At 38.1% G+C, this 22,807-nt stretch overlaps 1 protein-coding gene across 6 annotated transcripts in view; it reads left to right on the top strand.

The window, feature by feature from the left end:
• LOC145267860 (uncharacterized) overlaps window positions 1–22,807 on the top strand; it is a 2,055,798-nt gene that overhangs the window by 1,187,876 nt on the left and 845,115 nt on the right. The gene's annotated exons all lie outside the window — the stretch shown is intronic.

The following is a 22,807-nucleotide window of genomic DNA, read 5'->3' as shown; positions in this document are numbered from 1 at the left end:
GTATTTATAGGTAACTTTGTGTATATTTGAATGCAGTTCTAGAAAATCTCCCCAGTTAAATATTATTAAATAGCATAATATTATGGGTATTACTGATTTTAAACGTTTTTCAGTAAGGTATTATCATTACTTTATTACCTTTGTTTCGGCTTATTTAACATTGAACTATTACCGTAAGGATCATAAAACAAAGATAAAACGTTCCATCAATAATCTTAGGATTGGTTTCACAATTAGCTCATAAACATTAGTATATTCTAAACCTTATGTCAATCCTCCTTTCTAAGGGAAATATAGATACGTATGAAATTAATAATAATTAACACCTCATGGCTCATGGGCAGTATTTATAACTTGAGTTGACGGAACAAATACGATTTAAACCGACAATGAGATTTGAGATGAAACTATGAAAAATATGAAAAAAAAAACGAATTATTCCCTTTACGTATTTGGCCCATCCTTTGATTTTATTTTTATCTTTATTTTTGTTTTTGTTCTTATCTCTATATTCTTCCTTGTTGCTCCTCTTCCCTTTCCCGAACTAAGTCTCTATATCTAGTACACGACCTGACCTCAATTAAGCGACCGGTCAAACTTTATGCTTCTTTGAATTCTATTTGTATATATATATATATATATATATATATATATATATATATATATATATATATATATATGTGGGTGTGTGTATGTATGTGTATATATATGTATATATATTTTTATACATGTGTGTGGATGTATATATATATATATATATATATATGTCTGTGTATGTATGTATCTATATGTGTGTTCATGTGTATATGGGGAACAATATGCACATATGTTTCACCCCACTTTCTATCACTTATCACTACCTACTCTCCCTAACACTTCACCCCACTAAAAATAATATAGACTTCTAATGAAAAGGTGTCCACCAGACTTTGAATTATTATCGCTGCTGGGCCCACAAACAAATTTATACAAACACTTGCCCGATTCGGATATCTACACAGCTATTCGGATTACCCAATATATAGCTTGGACATTATTACCAAACGGATGTGGAAAACGTATAACATGGATTTTATCAAGCAAGCTGGATCTAAAAAACATTCATATCCTTTTTCTACGAATCCTCCTGATACAGGATAAATACATTATTTTCACATTGACTTTCCCTGTCTCACTGACTTTAGCAAATATGGTGCATACCTTTATAACTATTTGCTAATATTTTCTCTCCTCTGATGAGATGGTAGACATCGAAACCCTATAGGTTAAGGAGATTAATTTTCTAAAGCATCCTTTGTCTTGCTTAGAATAATAAAACTTCTTTGATATGAAACTCAACCACTTCATTTCATTTCAATAAGAGTTTTTAAAAAATCATTAAATTACAATCTAAATTATATATATATATATATATATATGTGTGTGTGTGTATTTATATATATATATATGTGTGTATATATATGTAGGTGTATTTATATATGTGTATATATTTATATATATATGTGTGTGTGTGTATTTATATATATATAAGTGTATATATATGTGGGTGTATTTATATATATATATATATATATATATTTGTGTATATATATGTGTGTGTGGGTATATATATATATATATATATATATATGTGTATATATGTGTGTGGGTATATATATATATATGTATGTATACATATGTATATATATATAGATATATATATATATATGTATATATATATATATATATATATATAAATATATATATGAGGGTTTCACAGTATGACGCTAAGACATTTGCTTTTAACACATATTGACACCAGACCTTGCACCCGAGAACGCCATGACTACTGCAATGCAGACGAGGCTCAGCTGACCGGCAAGTGTCCTGCGCTGTATAACTAGATCTCTACTGCCATCTGGGCCAAGGTTGTATGAAACCAAAGGCTTAGGGTGGGTAACCCTGCCAGAGGAGCTAAGGCCCTAACAACTACGGCATTCATGACGCACCGGCATGTTGAGTATGCTCTGATGCCCAACAACCTGAGTCCCAGTCATTGACTGAATCGCATTGTTGGTGGAGAGGGCTTCCGTCAGCCTGGTGACTGCAACATCTCAAGGAGAAAGAAACCCTCATTCAAAAACTGCGGCGGCCTTTGCTTCCAAAGATGTTGATTTGTTTTTTTTGTTTTTTTTTTTTATTCAATGTGGCAGTTTGTAAGGGTGTGTATTGCCCCAGTTCAATGTCTTCCCTCACTATTAGAACCTTTAATCACAGTCATTACTTGATATGCAATGGAATACGCATTTTGCAATTAGTGTTATTTCGATAAAAATGGTAGACTTAAGCCTAAAATGCACACGGACATTCAATGAGTACTGATGAAAATATGACGGCCAATGGCAATAAGGACTCTTGAATTTCCAGGGTCTGGCCTGGTCGGTGTTCGGGACACTATAGCCTGGGCCCAGTCATCAGTGCATGGACAGGACTATAAAAAGTTCATAGAAGTCACGTGCTGCTAGTTGCATTCAGGTTTACCTCATTGGAGCCAGAGATATATTATGTAATGGCAATACTCAAACACCATCGTATGTATATAATACATACACACACATACACACGCACACACATATATATATATATATATATTATGGCAGGAAATAAGATTTCAAACATTGTCATTACTTGATATAGCAGAAAAAGAGGTTTATGTAAGACTTATGTTTATATGAAAAAAAATTGGAAATTAAAAGACCTTTCAATTATACCAGTCATTATAGGAGCAACTGGGCTTATGAAAAAGAACTTTAAACAGTATATAGCCAGCATGCCCGGTGAACCAAGTGCAAGTGACATACAAACGATTGCCCTGAAAGGGACGGGTAGAATCCTGAAAAGATCTCTTGGTTGGACTCAGTAAAATAGTGGTAAATGTCAGACATCTGGTTGGATGTCCCACCCCCTAGAAGAAAAAGTTTAAGAAAAATACGAAAACATTCAGTTATGGCCAGCACAAATGTGGATTGTAAGCCCTGCCAACCTCTGGCATTCTTTGACACACATTGTTCAAACATGTGCGCCACTAGCAGAACTTTCGTGATGTTTACTTCTATATATAAGCAAATGCTGCTTCAAACCACCTGCTGTTTTGTACGTCCGCCCGCAGTTGACACAGGTTAGCTCTGACAACGCAAGGCTACTTTGTGACCACGATGATTATTCTGGTGGGTCATTAGCCCAGCTCTGCTCAGACATAATCTTCCGCACACCTCACACTCTGGACCAATTTGGTGCCCCCTAGACACATATGTTTAAACCGCTGGAGACATCTCAAATGCTTCCCAAGTTTCACAGGCATAGACAAGAGCAGAGAGAACGCACGCAGCATAAACCTTAATCTTAATTGGCAGCAAGCCCCCATGACAACTCCACAACAGTCTGGACAACTTTCCGCAGACATCATTGCCCTGCTGATCCGTAACGATACCTCATAATCCAAGACACAGGATATACTCGGTGTGCTTGACCACAGATATAAAATGATGGTTCATACTATGGCATGCCCGGCGCCGGCTGATATATTAAGACAGTTTTTTTGCGATTGATAGTAAGGCCCAATGTGCTGCGGGCAACGCCAAGCGCGTCCACAAGATGCTGTATATCAATCACCGTATGAGCCACCAGATCAGTCATCCGCATAAAGCAAGTCACGGATCGTGTTCGTGAGTAGCTTTGTACTTGCATTGTAGGGCGTTATGTTGAACACCCTCCCCCAGTAGTTAGGTAATGAATATAGACACCATCAGAGCAACCCCGAAATGCCTTCCGAAAGACTATAGTGGAATCTTACACAAAGTGTGTGCGTGCTGGAATGTCTCCCTGCTTAACACCATTTTCTACTGAGATAGGATCAGCCAGCTTTCCCGCAACGTTGATCACAGCCTTCATATCATCCTGGAAGTGTTTTAATGTGGTTACAAACTTGTCAAGACGGCCAAGGTTTTTCAGAATCTCCCACAAAGTATCCCTATTGGCTGTATCAAAGGTTTTGGTTAAATCGATGAACACCTGATAATACCCTCCTGCTGTTCTATACATTTATCCTGGAATTACCTGGCTGTAAAAATCATACACTGTCTCTCGACATCTTCTGAAACCAAACTGACTCAGTCAAAACATCCTCAGCAAAGTGCTCAAGTAATCTGTCTAGCATGACCCTACAGAGCATCTTACCGACTACTGACAGCAAAGAGATGCCCGATTATTTCCATATTCATCTCTGCTACCCTTCCTCTTGTACCACCATCAATGCATCCCGCCACTCCTGCGGATCACAGTCATCCCGCCAAGCAGTCTGCACCAATCCGCTAAGAGTTGTCTCATATAGAGTCCAGAACATTTAAATATCTCCACATGCAAATGATTCAGGTCAGGAGACTTTCCATTTTTCAGCTTATGGATAGCTGCTTCCAACTCCTGGAGAGAAGGAACCCCTGCTAAAATATCCTGGACCGTATTGCTAGAAATAGACTTAACAAACTCCATATCAACGTAAGGTCTGTTCAAGAGGTCATCGACACGTTCCCTCCATATTTTTGAGAATGTCGGTAGGGTCGCGAAGAAGATTGCCACAATCCCTCAACCGAAAAGGAGTGATAGGTTATCTGGATAGTCCATAAACCGCAATCAGTATAAGACTTTGGTGTGGTTCGAATCCGAAGCAAGCTGTATTTTCTCAGCTTTCTGCTTCCACCATTCATCTTGTATGCATCGCAGCTTCTCTGCACCCCGCGCTTGAATGCCTTCCAGTTATCTCTCAATCGATCTTGGTCACCGTCTTTAAAACCACTACCGACATAAGCATGCAATGCCCTGGCTTTTGAATCAAGCAGCACCTGATTTTCAGTATCATTCTTATTGAACCAATCCTGATGTTTACGCCACCATGCCATTTGATCCATGACTGGACCTAAGGTTGCTGGGCACCAGAGCATATTATACACGCCGGTGGGTCATATATGGCGCAGCTTACAGTGCCAAGCTCCTCTGGAGGTTTCTGTCAGGTTTTACTCACCCTTAGCCTGTGGTTGAATAACCTTGGCCCACAAAGCAGTGCAGATTAAGTTATACGGCGTAGGACACTCGCCGTTCATAAGAACCCCGTCTGCGTGGCAGTTGTCACGATGTGCACGTGGGGTGGATTTGCCTGGGAGAAGCGCAGAAAGACGTTAAGAAATCTGTTTGGTTTTTCCACACGTGCATACAAGACCTTGACAACCAATATATATAAATATATATATATATATATATATATATATATATATATATATATATATATATATATATAATGGCTATATTTGTGCATATGTATATGTATGTGCTTATAACAGTATATACATCTGTATAGATATATATATATATGTATATGTGTGTATATATACATGTATATGTATGTGTGTATATATACATTTGTATGCATCTATGTATATGTGTGTATATATATACATGCATATGTATGTGTGTATATATACATTTGTATGCATATATGTATATCTGTGTATATATACATGTATATGCGTATATATATATATATATATGAGTATATATATGTAAATATATATACATATACAGAGTGACCCAAAAAACGGACCCAACCTCTAATTAGGCACTGCTTCTTAGTGTTTTGTCGGAATTAAATGAGCATTTGGTCATAACTAGTTCATTATATTCAAAATATCGCATCAAAACACTAGTGCCTTTGGCCTTTTTTTCTCCCTTTACAGAATGGTCTAGATCGCCTCAATTTATCTTTTTTTTTTGGGGGGGGATCAGCCTGTGTATATATATATATATATATATATATATATATGTATATATATGTGGGTGTGTGTATGTGTATATATATACGTATATGTGTATATATACGTGCATATATGTGTGTGTTTATATGTGTATATATATGTGTGTATATATATATATATGTATATATAAATGTGTGCATGTTAAGATATATATATATATATGTGCATGTGTAAGATATACATATATATGTGTATGTAGAAGATATATATATATGTATAAGACATATATATGCGTATATGTGGGTATGTATAAGATATATATATGTATGCGTATATGTGTAAGATATATATATGTATAAGATATATATATATATATATAAATGCGTATATGTGTGTATGTATAAGATATATATATATATACATACAAGTATATATGTGTGTATGCATAAGATATATATATATATACATGCATATATGTGTATATGTATAATATATAGATATACATGCGTATATGTGTGTATGCATAATATATACATACATATAAATATATATATTTACGTATATATTTGTATGTCTAATATATGTACATATACTTCCGATAAAATATATGTTGACTTAATCATAGACATGCGTTCTGAATCTAGGAAATGTGTTTTTCTGGTTTCTTATATTTCTAATTTCATTTTCTAATAAGGGAATTACACTCTAGGCACATAGTTGTTAATTTTATAAAATGTAGTGCACTGGAGTTTCCAATAATTATCAAATCAAACTTTGGTTTACATATAAACAAATTGCTTTTGGTCTTTCACTGTTATAATCAACATTACAGATATTGATTAATCGGAGTGGAATATATTTGACATAAGTGTCAGTTTTCCTCTGTGTCTGTTTTTTTTTTTTTTTTTTTTGTCAGTAGCTTCTGCGATATCTCGCCTCGCAGAACTAAAGCAAAATCCGACCGGAATACTTATAATAATCTGGAGACATTGTAGAAATAAATGATGGGTCGACGTACTTGTTAGTAGCATATACCAAATATTACACTAATAACATGGTTTCTCAAATAAAATAAAAAATATTGAAATTTCGGTATCAGTTCATGCATTACAAGCGAGGAATGTTAATCTGATTCTGCACTAAAAAATTTTTGTAAGCATTATAAAACGAACATGAACTCACATGTTATTAATAAAACAGGATACAAAATTTGTAGCCATTGTTTCATGAGTTACAGATTTCTTAAAATATTGAAGGTAACAAACGCATGTAATTCTTACTAAGTTAAAAATCTACTTCTCCAAGAGCGCCTAAAATGATGTAAAATTTCATCTGATATGGGGTGTTTAGTAAACATTCATCATAATAAAAATACATTTCGCAGCATGTTGTAAACATTGCTATTATATCATACCTTATATCATTTCGGCTTTAAAATGCATAAGAAGGTTATATATATATATATATATATATATATATATATATATATATATATATATATATATATATATATATATAAGCGTGGAAATTATTTTATGCCACTTATGTTAAAAACCGTTTCATGAGATTAGATAGATTATTAAATACAGCTGCATGTCCGAGTGTTAAAATGAGAATGAATATGCCTACATATAGAAAAGTGTGGACGCATTTATCATTATAGTGTTAGGATATAATTGTCTTATTTTATCACTATTGTCTCGTTTAGAATATACAACAATGTAGAGAGAGACCCATGCTTCAGCGTCTATTGCATTGACATATCATTCAAACAATGGTCAGATATTCATTGAGTTTCTTTAATTCAGAATATTTAAATAGTGCATTGCCCATGTCCCTAATATGAGCAAAGGTGACTACGAAACAAACATATGAGGCTGAGCCTTCTAAGAATTTTTTTTTCTTGAAGCATAAAATTGTCATGCATTTTTTCTGTATAATATAAAACACTTCGCAGTTTTTCTTAACAGATACAGTATTGTCATGATAATTATTTGTTTCTGCATAACGAAACGAGTCTATAAAAATGTAGCGAAATTGCTGCATGCTGGACGAGCTGTTTGAGAGAAAATATAAACACCTGAATTCTGAACTATAACTATCATGACATCCGTGCGTTATGTTATCTTGATATATTAAACGTACATTGAGCTTCTAAAAAGGATTGCTTTACGCAATGAGTTTAATATAATTAAAAAAATCATTTTACAAAACAATATATACATATGTGTGTATAAGCATCTCATTAATCTAAAGTCTCTTGGTATATATATATATATATATATATATATATATATATATATATATATATATATATATATATATGTATATATATATATGTATATATATATATATCTATATATATACATTCTCAGGCGTATTTGCAAATCATCAATCAGTTGTTTAAAATGTGTTGCAAGAACAGCATACAATGATACTCTCTTTCATACATATGTAGCATGTTGGGAACGTCTTATATTAATATTGACAGGAATACTTTCAATCGTCATTTTTTTCATTTTTATGTTTTAAAAATAAATGGATGGAAGATTTATGTTTAAAATACTAAAATATATATCGCAGTCATTCCGCACAATAAAAAAACCTTTTTTCATATCTATTGTTATACATGTATGTATGTTGTTAACTATGCACATTTTGTTATTTAAGATAAAATCTGTGTAGATTACTTCCCTGAACCTTAGACTTTTGTGTCTAAAATAAATCTGTTGTTTATCATACAATGTAAACTTCATAGATCAAACCAAGTTGAAATAATTAGACCCGATTTTCAATGACAACTTAAATACGATCGCTTTATCACGTAATAGTTCACACTAAAGACATACACACACGAACATTTGCACACACACATACACATATATAATGTGGATATATGCGTGCGCATCTATATGTACATATAATTATGTGCATATATATATATATATATATGCATACCATATATGTTTTAATACATATGCAGACATATGCATTAAGTAATAAGATACACTTTTGAGAACACTAAAAATGTTTAACATTGTAATGAATCTATGCCTATTACATAAATGCAACTTTGTGCGTGAGTTTGTCCGTTATAGACTCAAAACCGACTTCACCGATTTTTTGGAAATTATACAAAAACATACTTGCTGTGCCTGGCAGTGTTGTACGCAAGGTTTTGCATCAGAATGTTTCCAAGTTACATTTTCGAGAACACTGAAAATGTTTAACATAGTAATAAATCTCTACCTATTATATAAATCAAACTTTGTCTGTCAGTGGTGTACGCAAGGTTTTGCATCGAAATGTTTCCAATAAGCATCGGCAACTGATAATCACTATATATTATTGTACGCATGAAAATGAAAATGGGCGGCCATTTTTCTATGTCGTAGCTTAGCGACGAGCCATACCGACGCTGACACCGTCTAGAAGTGTAAGCCATTTTTAGTTTCAGAACAGTTTCAGATGGTTCGCTGTTACACTCAAGTCCTGGGAGGTGACTTGTTTGTAGTAGACAGTTTTACAGAACAAAATATTGTTACCGTGTCGAAACCCGGGAAAAGAACGTGTGAAATTGCTCCAAAAAAGGTTTAATATTTATGAAGCAATTCTGGTTTCTGATTTGTTGGTAGCAGAACGTGAATTAATTTGATTCGTCTGTTCTTAGCAGCATCGTTCATAAATAGAATCGTCCGACTGTGTGGGATCATACCCCATTAATCCCAAAATATTGCAACATCCTCCCTATTTTTATAATAGGGAAGCCCCTTCTGTTTGTTCTGCTCAGAAATAAATATATATTTTTATATTCACTTAGACATAACAAAACTTAGAAATCATTTGGATCTTAGAATTTTAGCATGTAAAAAGACGCCATTTTTAATTGTGTTCAAATGTCAAAAAGGAAAATTACAAAAAAAATTTTAAGCAAAAGTATTAGTTACGCATTAGTAGATTAAAGTGTTAATACAAATAAAATGGATACAGTTTAACGGCTTGTCCAGGACATTTTTTATATATAGAAATCTATATACTCTGAGCATTACCCCTAGGGTTTTCCGCTGATATTCATGCAAAAAAGTAAGAACCTTTTCATGAGTGGAACTTCGCTGGTCTGTATTTTTAATATATAGATATCTATATACATACAGGGCAGTGAAAGAAAAAAAATTATTCAGTCGAATTCACCAGCAAGTTTTGAGAAAAAAACTTTGTAGCTTTATCCGTGTCATCGGTTTCGTAAATACATCAGCGATATTTTGTTCTGATGATATGTAATTCAAAATAACGGATTCCTTTTTTATCTCCTTTTTAATGAAATGATATTTTATATCTATATGCTTAGATGTTGTGTTGAGTATCGTGTTCTGTGCTAAGACTATACTGGCTTGATTATCACAATTAATTACTACGGGGCTTGTAATCAATTCTGGCTCTAAAATAGTCTTCAGGATATGTTTAATGTAGAGTGCTTCCTGGGTCGTGTGTGTGATCGCGATTAATTCTGCTTCACACGTAGAGAGCGATACAATCTTTTGCTTTTTAGATTTCCATGAAATAATAGCCCCATTTTCTGAGAGTCTGAAACAATATCCAGATACACTCTTGCGATTTTCGTCGTTTGGCCAGTCTGAATCCGAACAACCTTCTAATTTTAGGGGATTTCTTGATTTTCTAAATACTAACTTCTGTTCTTTAGTTCCTTTTAAATAACGTAGGACTTGTTTAGTTCTGCTTAAATCCTTCATTGTTGGTCGTGATCATTTTTGTGACAGTTTTGTTACTGTATAGCATATGTCGGACCTGGTTGCAGTCAGTAAATATATAAGACTACCTATAATTTCGCGATATTTGTGTCATTTATTATTTCAGATTCTGTGTGTATATTTTTATTAATATAATTTTCGACCGGTGTAGAGCGTTTCTTGCACACTCCCATTCCAAATTTTAATAGTATTTTGTCGATGTATCTCAATTGAGTCATCTTAACAAGTCCTTTGCTTTGAGTAAATTCTATCCCCGGAAACTAGGATATTTTGCCAAGATCGGTCATTTTGAATCTTTTACTTAATTTGTTCTTAACATCAGTTAACATTATGTCACAATTTGATGCGATTAAAATATCGACCCACAGAACCAAAATCAGTAGTTTATCATCTTTGTGTTGGGTATATAAACAGGGGTCTACAGCGCATTGTCTAAATTGTTGTTTAATAATATAATCATGGAATACTGTGTTCCAACACTGAGAACTCTGCTTTAGACCATATAATGACTTGTTAAGTCGCCACAAACTATTTATATTTTTCATTATAAATCCCTCTGGAGGGGTAATATATATTTCACAGTCTATCGGGGCATTCAAATAAGCATGTTTACGTCCATTTGCTGGATGTTTAGGTCATATTGTGATGCGACTTGCACTAAAATTCTGATTGTCGTTAGGTTTGTGGTCGGTGAAAACGTAGAAAAGTATTCTTTACCGTAAATCTGAAACCACCCCTTAGCAACAAATCTTTCTTTGTACTGTTCTACGCCTGATGCTGAACTATTTTTTGTAAAGACCCATCTGGTAGAAATAACATGTTTATCTCTTGGGAGAGGCACTACCGTATAGGTATCATTTTCGGTTAAGGCATCTATTTCTTTTTTCATGGCAATTTTCCATTCATCACAATGTTCTGAATTAATTGATTCGTTGAATCTTTTGGGTGCATTTTCCATTAAATAGCATTAGTCGATTTGATAATCCTTTATATTGTCGACAACACAAACATCAGGTCGTCTTCTATTTGTTTTGGGAGATCTTTCGACTTTATCATCATCATCATCATCATCATGGACACTCTCGTCTCCGTCATTTTTATTGTTTTCGTTTGTTCTAATTATTTAAGGTTATATAATTTCATCCTCTTCATATGACGGGTTTTCGTCTGTAAAATTAAACATGTCTGTGAATTGTACACACCGGATTCTTTTTATTTTATTTTTTTCGGGAAAAAATATTAAATTGGCTGAACTGTTTTTATCGTATCGAATAAATATACCTCTGTCGGCTTTAATATTCAATTTACTCTTTTTCTCTATATATGCGAAGCAAGTTGAACCAAATATATGTATTCTGCTTAAATTTGGTTTTTTACCGCACAAAGATTCATATGCAGTTTTAGATAGTGTTTTGTTAAAACCCCTGTTGCGTATATAGGCTGCCGCCATAAATGCATACGTCCAGATGTTATTAGGGAGTTTTGATTTAATGAGTAGGAATTTTGCAATTTCAAAAAGTGTCCGCCACGCACGTTCAGCAGCCCCGTTTTGGTGTGGCGATCTAGGAGATGATGCTCCATGCCTGATATGATGGTTAATTAGTAAAAGTTCAAAGTCTTTATTGGTGAATTCCGTACAGTTGTCAGAGCGAATACACTTGATTTCACTGTAGGGGGCCATGCCGGCTAGATATTTCTTAGTTGCTAGCAGGGTATCAGATTTGTTCTTTAAAAAGTAAACGATTATTACACCTTAATGGTCATCTACGAAATTCAACACATATCTATAATGTTCTCTGGCCATCGGTTCTACGGGACCGTTCAAGTCACAATGCACCATTGATATGATTTTTTGGCCTTTTTGTTTTGTATCTTGTTTTGATAGTTTGTCATTTTCCCTTGCGTACAGACGTCGCAGTTGAAGGTTTTTGATGTTTGTATTTGCATTCCATCAACAGTCGGTAACTTTTTGTTATAAGGAATATTGCAGTGTTCAAGAATTTTATGCCATGTCTGTAGATATTGGCAGGAGGCTTTTGATGGGACTACGCTATTTAAATAATATAGTCTTCCATTTTCTTTAATGTCGAATACAGTTCCATTCGAGTATAACAGTTTTGATTTATTGGGGCTAAAGTTTATATTTGCACCTTGTTTTGTGGCAGCTTGTACAGCAAATATATTTTGTTTAAATTTTGGGATAAGAAGAGCATTTTCTAGAATACAGAAACATAGTTCACCTTTATTGTTCTTTAGCAAGATTTTCGCATTGCCTCTTTTCAAAACGATATCATTGACTCGACTCCCGTCTGCTTGTTCTACAAAATGATTTTGTGGCTTAAAGTTGGGATCAAAATTGATAAAATCAGATTCCTTTGTAATCACATGTGCAGTGGCCCCACAATCGACAAGAAAAGTATTATTGTTTGTTGAAGCATTAAATGTACACGAAAATAAAAATGTATGTTCGCTAAGAGAGCTCTCTACATTTTTAATGTAGTCGCAATTTTGAGTCCTGTATCTACATTGGAAACTCTTGTGATTAGGTCATCCACAATTATAGCAAATAATTTTTGTACTTTTCTTAGGAAAACCCCTGCTTTTGGCAAAGTTACGTTTTTTTATTCCTGGCATTGGTATAATTCGTTTTTGGTGTTTTTATGTGTGCATTTTTAAATTTCATGATATTTGTGGATTCGTTTTTTTTTCTGTGATCATTTTTTCAGTTTCTTCGTAACTTCTGACTGCTACCTTTAATTGGGTAAAATCCATGGGGTTTTCTTTCTGGGTTATCACGGTGGTAAATGGCTTTACATCACTCGGTAATGCCTTAAGGACCATGGAAATTAACAGACTGTCACTTATAACTTCACCATAAATTTATAAATAATTTGCAGTTGTCTCGGCTCTTATAATATAATCAGTAATAGGTTCGGCTTCTATTCGTTTTAGAGAGGTCAGTTACGTGTATTAACAAATTATTTTATGTTTTCCTTTCGATAAATAATGCTCTTTCAATATGATTAATGCTTTCCAGCCGTCGTCCAGGGCTTCTCTCATTACCAGTGATAGACTTTGGTCATCTAATCACTGTTAATTCCGCAAAGACAGTTGCGTTCTTTTCAATAAAGTCGGGGTCGTTTCTGTTTTCAGGTTGTGTTTGTAGTACGTTGTTTAGCATTTGGATTCGTAGTTATCCCAGACATTTAACTTGCCACAATTCGCATTTTGATTCGGATCCATCGAAATAAAAACGCAGTCTGGGCGCATAACCTCTAGAAGTGTAAGCCATTTTGAGTTTCAGAACAGTTTCAGATGGTTCGCTGTTACACACAAGTCCTGGGAGGTGACTTGTGTGTAATAAATTGCGAACAGACGGGCTTACCTGACAAACGCTCGAGGTGTGCACTCTGCAAAGCCGGCACGTCCAAAGAAAAATGGCAAGATGGCGGCGACCGGTTAATATTGCCAAGTAATCACGCAAAATCTCGTGTTCTCTCGCACACACGAGAGTTCAGCTTAGCATAAAAACGGGTCACTGTGAGCAAGAAGGGAGAAGGAAAAACGTAGTCAAGACAAAGACGACGCTTCTGACGACTCAGAAGAAAAAAGAAGAAAAAGAGCAAGAAGTAGAAGAGGAAGAAGAGAACGATACATGAGAAGACAAGGTGTGTGCGGTTTTAAGTAAATCAAAACAGACAGACGAAAAATCTGATTACAAGCTATCTCGGCTTTGGTATGGAGAAACTTGACATCAGATTAATTCCGGAATTCGATGGCTCCCCCACTGGTCCCTCGGTGGTCGAATGGCTGGAAAAGGCTGAGCGCGTTTGCCGGTTGTGCAATATTAAAGACCCAGCTATGGTTATCCCATTTGGACTCACTAAATGGGCTTATGCCGTGTACCAGCAGCTAGGGGAGGATCCGACCATGGAGCAGATAACACAAGCGCTATACGGAGCATTTGGTACAGACCCTTTTGTCGCCTGGAGGCAGTTTTCCGAACGCCGACTTGGGCCGGGGGAGACAGTGGATGCTATATGGCCGACTTGAAAAAGCTTGCCACTCCCTTCGGCGGTGCAAGTGATCGCATATTGGCATGCGCCTTATTGTCGGGACTTCCGGATGTGGCAAGTCGACTGCTGCAAGCATCGTCAAGACTCACTGAGAACGGATTGGAGGAGTTATTGGTGAGAGCACGAAACATCTTGAAAGACGATCGAGAACTAGTCTCCGCAGCTGTTGACACTCTGGACTCGCCAACGAAGGGTCTACGATGCTATACCTGTGGTGGCCCCAACCACTTTTCCAGAGACTGCAAAAGCGGTACAAGGCGCACCCCTAATTATGGAGCACGACAAGTAATACGGTGTCACCAATGCAATAAGCCAGGCCACATAGCGCGGAATTGTCCGGGAAACGGGCAAGGGGAGGACGCCACAGCGCTAGCACCCTCCCCAACGCGGCATTGAACAATGCGATGCCTGCAGTAACAGTTAAAGTTGATGGATGTGAACGTTCAGCGCTGGTTGACACCGGCTGTACCCAAACCCTTCTTCGAAAGGAATATTGCGCCACATGGAAGGAACGAAGGATCCCTGTACTTACTGTCGGCCAAGGCTCATTGGTGTGTTGTGGGGTCAGCGTTGTTCATATCAGCATTGGCAATGGCTCTCCGGTTGCTGTGACGGTGTTAGTGGTCGATGGGGAGCTGCTCGGATATGACCTTCTCCTTGGAATGGACGCTATCACACAGCTAGGCGGAATTACTGTGAACGGCGCCGGTGATGTAAGCTTCTCTCGACCAAACAAACAATGTGTGCAGCAATCACTCTCGATGAGCCCGACTTCAATGCAGAATAGGATAAGGGCACAAACACTTGGACAGCGTCCTGGAAATGGGCAGGCGACCAGCCCCCAGTGTCATTGCGGAATCCACTTACAGAGTATCCCCCTCCTGCGTGGCTTAGGGGGCAGTACGAGGCAGAACTTCAAGTGTGGCTGGATAATGGTTGGTAAGTTCCATACCCAGAGGATGAGCTCGGGCCCCCACGGGGGCTTATTCCCCTGATGGCTGTCAGACAAGAGAGCAAGCAGAAAGTTCGACCTGTTCTTGATTACCGGGAACTTAATGAATACGTTGACCCACACACTGCGGGGGCTTATGTCTGTGATCATAAACTACGGGAGTGGCGGCGGCAGGGCGCGGAAGCAGCCATACTGGACTTGCGAAGAGCGTACTTGCAAATACGTGTTGAGAAATCGTTGTGGCCGTTCCCGACGGTGGTGATCAAAGGAACTCGCTATTGATTGACCAGGCAAGGATTCGGCCTGAATGTAGCCCCTAACATCATGACAGCAATCATGCAGGCGATCCGGCGTCAAGATGAAGCGGTGCAACATGCGACATCGTCGTATATAGACATTTTTGTCAATGAGAGCCTCCTATATGTCCAGGCGGTCAAAGAACACTTCGAGCACTTCGGATTGTCGTACAAGGAGCCGGAGCGGCTACAGGACGGGGCAAAAGTGCTCGGCCTACAGGTGAGCGGAAGTACAGATGGCCTCCAATGGGGAAGGAGTGGCGAAATCCCGGAAATCCCATCTACCATCACACCTCGGAGCACGTTTTCCATTTGCGGAAAATTGGTGGGCCACTTCCCTGTGTGTGGGTGGCTCCGAGTGGCTGTAGCGGCCATAAAGCGACGGGTAACTTCTATGTCAACTGGAAGGGACGATGAAGTGCATGATCCTGCCCTGCGAAGCATGCTGGTAGAAGTTGTGGCTAGAGTGACCAATGATGACCCTGTACGGGGGAGCTGGTGCGTCGATGGGAGTGAATTTACAGTTTGGGTAGACGCCAGCTCACTTGCCCTTGGCGTTGCTCTGGCGGTCGACGGAAGGATAATAGAAGATGCCTGCTGGCTTCGGCCGGAGAATGACGCCAAGCATATAAACCTAGCTGAACTCGATGCTACACTGAAAGGAGTCAATCTAGCGCTTCAGTGGCAGGCTAGAATCCTTCACATCATCACGGATTCCACGTGTGTGCATCGGTGGATGACCAATGCCTTGAACGGAAAAGCACGTCTGACAACGAAGGCGTCGGCCGAAATGTTGATCCGGAGGCGGCTTGCTACCCTAACCGAAATCACTAAGGAATACGACTTGGTAATATATGTGACACTGGTGCAGTCCTGTTTGAATCAGGTGGATCGTCTGACCAGAGTGCCACGCCGTTGGCTAGACCTGCCAAAAGAAGTGAACGAGTCAGCACCTGTAAATTGCGCTGCAGTGGGACATAGACTCAGCCCGGAGCATATTAATGATGTCCATTGCCAAAGCGGGCACCCCGGTGTAAACCGAACGCTTTACTTCGCCAGATTGGTTGACCCCTCTGTGTCTCGGAGGGATGTGAAATCTGTCGTGGGAAGCTGCAACACCTGCCGATCGATCGACCCAGCACCTGTCCGGTGGAAGAAGGGAATACTCAGTGTGAAGCGTAATTGGGATAGGATTGCGATGGACATAACGCACTACAACGGGAGGCATTTTTTGACGCTTATCGACTGTGGACCATCTAGGTTTTCAGTGTGGCGGCCCCTTCGCCGGCAGGACGCGGCTGCCATTATCCATGAGTTGGAAGGTGTGTTCCTCGAGCGTGGCCCTCCTTCTGAGATACTCACCGACAATTGCCCCGCTTTTGTTAGTGAGCCGTTTAAACAGTTTGCAGAGTGCTGGGGTGTCCATCTGCGTTTTCGGTGTGCCCATGTTCCCAGTGGAAACGGGATTATTGAGCGCAATCACAGAACTGTGAAGCCAATCGCAGCGCGGAAGGAGTGTACGGTACCTGAAGCAGTCTTTTGGTACAACGTCCCCCCCAAGGACGATGTTTCACCCTCCACCGCGCCAGCCAACGCGCTACATACATACCGTGTCAGGGTGAGAGGTTTGGAGAGCAGCTCACTTCCCGAACCGGAGCCACCACAAAAGAACATAAAAGAGGGAGATGTCGTCTGGGTTAAAAACCCCCGAGGCCAGTGCACGACTCGCTACGGAATCGGTCATGTCACTGAAGTGATCAGCCCGCAGGCGGTGCGAGTTGATGGAGTACCTTGTCATATTAAAGACTTAAGATCAGTATTCCAAACGCAGCTGCCGCTTGACGAAGATAGTGAAATTGAATCCGTGGCCAGCGACCCATCATTCTGGTTCATTACGGCTTCAACGCACAGCGACATTGAGAGTGGTAGCCTTCAAAGTACTGACCCTCCTGCTGATGATGAAGACCCGGACAGTGATACTGCGGTGCTCAGCTTTAGGTTCGCCGACCTTCGTGTCACGGAAGACAGCGCAGACGATTATGAAGCCCTGAATCCCCCTCTCCGAAGAAGCACTCGAAGAAAAAGGCCACCGCCTCCCTGCTCTTTCTGTGATAATGAGATCAGGGGGGAGTGTGTAATAAATTGCGAACACACGGGCTTACCTGACAAACGCTCGAGGTGTGCACTCTGCAAAGCGGACACGTCCAAAGAAAAATGGCAAGATGGCGGCGGCCGGTTAATATTGCCAAGTAATCACGCAAAATCACGTGTTCTCTCGCACACACGAGAGTTCAGCTTAGCATAAAAACGGGTCACTTTGAGCAAGAAGGGAGAAGGAAAAATGTAGTCAAGACAAAGACGACGCTTCTGACGACTCAGAAGAAAAAAGAAGAAAAAGAGCAAGAAGTAGAAGAGGAAGAAGAGAACGATACATGAGAAGACGAGGTGTGTGCGGTTTTGAGTAAATCGAAACAGACAGAAAAAAACTCTGATTGCAACTTGTTTGTAGTAGACAGTTCCACAGGACAAAATATTGTTACCGTGTCGAAACCCGGGAAAAGAACGTGTGAAATTGCTCCAGAAAAGGTTTAATATTTATGAACCAATTCTAGTTTCTGATTTGTTGGTAGCAGAACGTGAATTAATTTGATTCGTCAGTTCGTAGCAACATCGTTCATAAATAGAATCGTCCGACTGTGTGGGATCAGACCCCATTAATCCAAAAATGTTGCAACACACCGCATTTCTGTTATGGAATTGTTCGTACTACTACTTTACACTTCACAGCGCACGCACAGACGCACACACGAAAACACGAAAACACGACCATTAACACGTGTTTGTTTGTTTCTTTTTTTTTTGGACGAGGCGACTTCTTAATGCTGTCCCATTAATTGCGAAGACGTACATTGATACAATTGGAAACTTTACTTTCTTAAATCAAAAATTCACAGACGATAATACATCAATTATAGTATACTACAACTTCAACGTTTTTTTATATTTTAAAAGAGTTCTCCATTTTTTTTCCATTAACTTGACTTTTATTAACACTTTTAACATACACTCTACCAAAATATTGACTCGGTCATCAATTCTGTCGGCAGAGTATACAGCAAACTAAATAAACATATGCAGCAACCTTTCTGACCCGTGCTTGGAGCATTCCATTTTGATTCCACACACACTCAGAGTTATTCCTCAATGATGCCATAAAAAATCAGCTCGGGCGGCGCACGAAAGCAGCGACTACTTTTAGAAACATCAAAACAAGCCTAGGCGCCGATCAAGTTGAAGTATTACGTTCTCGCGAAGCACGGCACATGTCTAAGTCCAGATCTTCTTAAACTTATTATCAACGGACTTACTGTCTATCCAGATACGCTGCGACCATGGCGTAACTACGTTCTTAACAATGCGTTTTAAATCAGGGCAACCGTAGAGCCGCCAATGCTGCCAATACCTCTTCTGCAAGGGCCAACAAATCTACAGAAAATATAGCTAGTAGGAGAGCGGTTACCGCAGCTTTTACAGGTTTAGCGAGAGCTGCTGTATCTACTAAATCGAGGGTCAGACGACTTGCCAGAAACAACACAGCAAAAGCCACCGTACGATCTTCTCAGCCACCAGAAGCTCGAAGGCAAAGAGTGACGGTTGTAACTAGTAGATTTAATGCCTCTCACGGTAACATATTCCCTTTACCGCAGTTTTGGTTAGGCAGATAATTGGGCTCTTACGCATACTATGACTTCTCGACCTAGCAGGCTCTTACCATCGGTTATATGAATTGCATATGTTCATTCTGCAAAGCTAAGAAATGGCCTACGGAACCTCCAAGCCTATGCTGATCATCAGGTAATGTTAAATCCCCATCCCTTCAGGGTTTACCTCAACCACTGCGACACCTTCTTTTGGGCATGATCTATTAATCTAAATATTTTCTGAAAGCCATCCGACTTTTCAACTACTACTTCCAAATAACATCATTTGGTCCAAACATTTGTACGTGACACCGGGAGGAATCCCCCATTTGAGATGAAAGGTCAAGTCTACCGTATTATAAGGTCCCTTTTACGCGAGAGCACCATAGAACCATCATCCTTACAACTCTACTTCATCAGTGACAATGTACGACAATCTGAAAATCGACTAGAAATTACAGAAAAACGACCGTTCAGATCGACTCAGTATTGTTTTGCAGCTTCAAGACATGTTCCACGAAACGAATATACACATTCTAAGTTTCAAGTATGCGCTACAGAATGTTTCTTCCAATTGTTTTTTTACGCCCACAAACGCCCTGCAAGAGAACATGAACGCCACTTCAACTCTCCCATCTGCAACGAGATTTCTAGTCACCCAGTCATACGCGACATAGTTATTCATACTAAGAGTGGAGGTTTACAGCGAATAAATGAAATGCATCGATTATACGGTGAACTAGTATATCCCCTACTATTTCCATACAGTGGCGATGGATACCATTTTCAAATACCATGGCAACAGAACTTTGGACTAACGAACATGAATCGAAAAACTGTTTCATGCAGAGCATATTACGCATACAGACTGGTGGCTTGCGAAGACGAATGCAACACTCTCCTTCGGAGTTGACCTCTTCTGCAACAGTTTGTAGTCGACATGGCAGCAAAAATGGAGTCTGAAAGGCTTCTATATATTCGGGTTCGCCGAAAACAGCTTCGGTCGTCTTCATACATTCCTCTGCACAATGGATTACAAATTAATCTGACCTAACACTGTTCGAACAGTGACAATACTTCCGTCCATATACATCGTTCGGCCGCGTTTATGCACACCCGCACACAAGACGCAATGACGTACCTCCGTTATTACGACCGACCGGATTTTTTTTATTATATTCCCCTGCAATCCACTGTGGGATGAAATACGAGATGAACTGTTTCTGGGCCAAGAACACTACGACCGACCTGATATCATCGCCCGTGTGTTCCTGCTTAAATTGTGCAGACTAATGGACCTTATGATGGAGTGAAGTCTGCAAACGAGTAAGATGGCACATATTCAACGTAGAGTGTCAAAATGAGGCATTTCGCATGCCCCTACCTAAATCTGGCTTTGTGAACGTATTCTACTAACTGATATCGACAAAATTATCTCAGCTGAGATCTGCGATCCTGGATTGGATCCACAGCTTTACGATATTTTTAAAGCAACGATGGTTCATGGACTATATAGTCCTGGCCAGAACATGTTGTAAAAAGAACGTGGCGTGGCCCTTCAGCTACACACGGATATTTGCCACTGCAACACAAAAGACAGGTTACTGTTACCCGCTATACAGGCGATGAATTGAAGTTGATGGAGGCCATACAATGATAGTTGGCCAAGTACGGTTGATAACTGATCGATAGTAACATACTGCCTCCTGCTGACGAAAAATTTCCAATCGCACATCAATAATATTCTATAGATGTTCAGTGTAAATGAAGACGCTCTGATATTATCGTAGCTTTTTCTTACTGAAACTGCAAAAGTATTAATCTAAGTCAGCACGAACGCCCTGCAAAACTCGGTTGTAAAGTACGCTTAAATATTATATTTTAATTTTTGCAGATTTTGTAGGAATTATTATATTGGTAATGCTCAATTGATTTTTATATATTATAGAATTGCGATTTCCAAAATTAAAACAAAATATATCCATATCACTTGGGTGCATTAGCTTGAATCGAAACCGAATTAAAATTATATTATATAACTTGAGTTCCTTCAGCAATAATCAACACTGAATCAACACTTATGAATAATTTTTGATGAAATTATATATAAAGAAATTGATTACTGGAATGTCATTAGGTATAATCAAAACCAACACCACGTCTCATGAAGAATTCTTGATAAAATTATTTTAAAAAATTATTATTTAAGTGCCATAAGCTTTAATAGAAACCGAAACCAACATTTATGAAGAATTCTTGGGAAAATTATTTATTACAACTAATGGAGGTATATAAAAGTAAACGACCCGGATGTTAACATGACACAGAATATAACACACGCGCTATCGTATTTACATATAGATTAGCCCTCTTATTTGCAATTGGTCTAAACATGTAAAGTGGCTATGCTACTGACCTATATTTTTAAAGTAATATATTCGTGTTTTGAGAGAAAAAAACAAATGTGAGATGAATACGCATTGTTCAAGAATATGTAAATTGTATTTCTACTGAGAACAACAACTGAGAAACCAGAAAATTCCAACAATACAAAAGCCAAACCGCTTACTAAAAATATAAGCAAATAAAAAAAAAAGATCCGAAACAAAAGAAACAGCAAAAAAGGAAAAACCGTCGCCCAAGAATGATTAGTGAATAAATAGATTGACAAAAAAAAAAAAGGAAATCCATAACATAGCATAGACCATTTTTTCTCCGTATAATTTTACCCAGGAATAGCAAAATGTTTTTAAACTGTCTGTCATTGACAGTTTTCTGTCTGGTATCAAGTCCGACTTATTTTCTTTTTCAGTTTTGAGTGACAACGGAATAATAGACGTAAAAGTGAGATATTTTCTTTTCTGTTAACCTTTCTGTAAACTGTCACAGATTTAATTGTATGCGTTAATATTTTTTGGCGTATAGTGAACAAGAAAAACATTTGTATTCTCAAAGTAATTTTTCCGTAATATTCAGCAACATTAAAGTAATCAGGAAGTGGCCGGTTCGCGTTTGTTAAAAAAATATATTAATTCACTAGTCGAAAACCAGTTGATGCCAAATGAAATATCGTAACATCATGAAAACTATTTTTCACTATATATATATATATATATATATATATATGAATTAGAACATTTTATTACTGTAAATATATGCACTAATATAATAAAAAAATGTACACTAAAGTATATATGTATGTGCAATATGGCAGCGCACTCAGAATAATC

Source organism: Euprymna scolopes, chromosome 1 (assembly GCF_053919585.1).
Source record: "Euprymna scolopes isolate OS-2025 chromosome 1, ASM5391958v1, whole genome shotgun sequence".
Taxonomy (NCBI): domain Eukaryota; kingdom Metazoa; phylum Mollusca; class Cephalopoda; order Sepiida; family Sepiolidae; genus Euprymna; species Euprymna scolopes.
The sequence above is the reverse complement of the archived record's forward strand: the minus strand, read 5'-3'. Positions and strand labels throughout refer to the sequence as shown.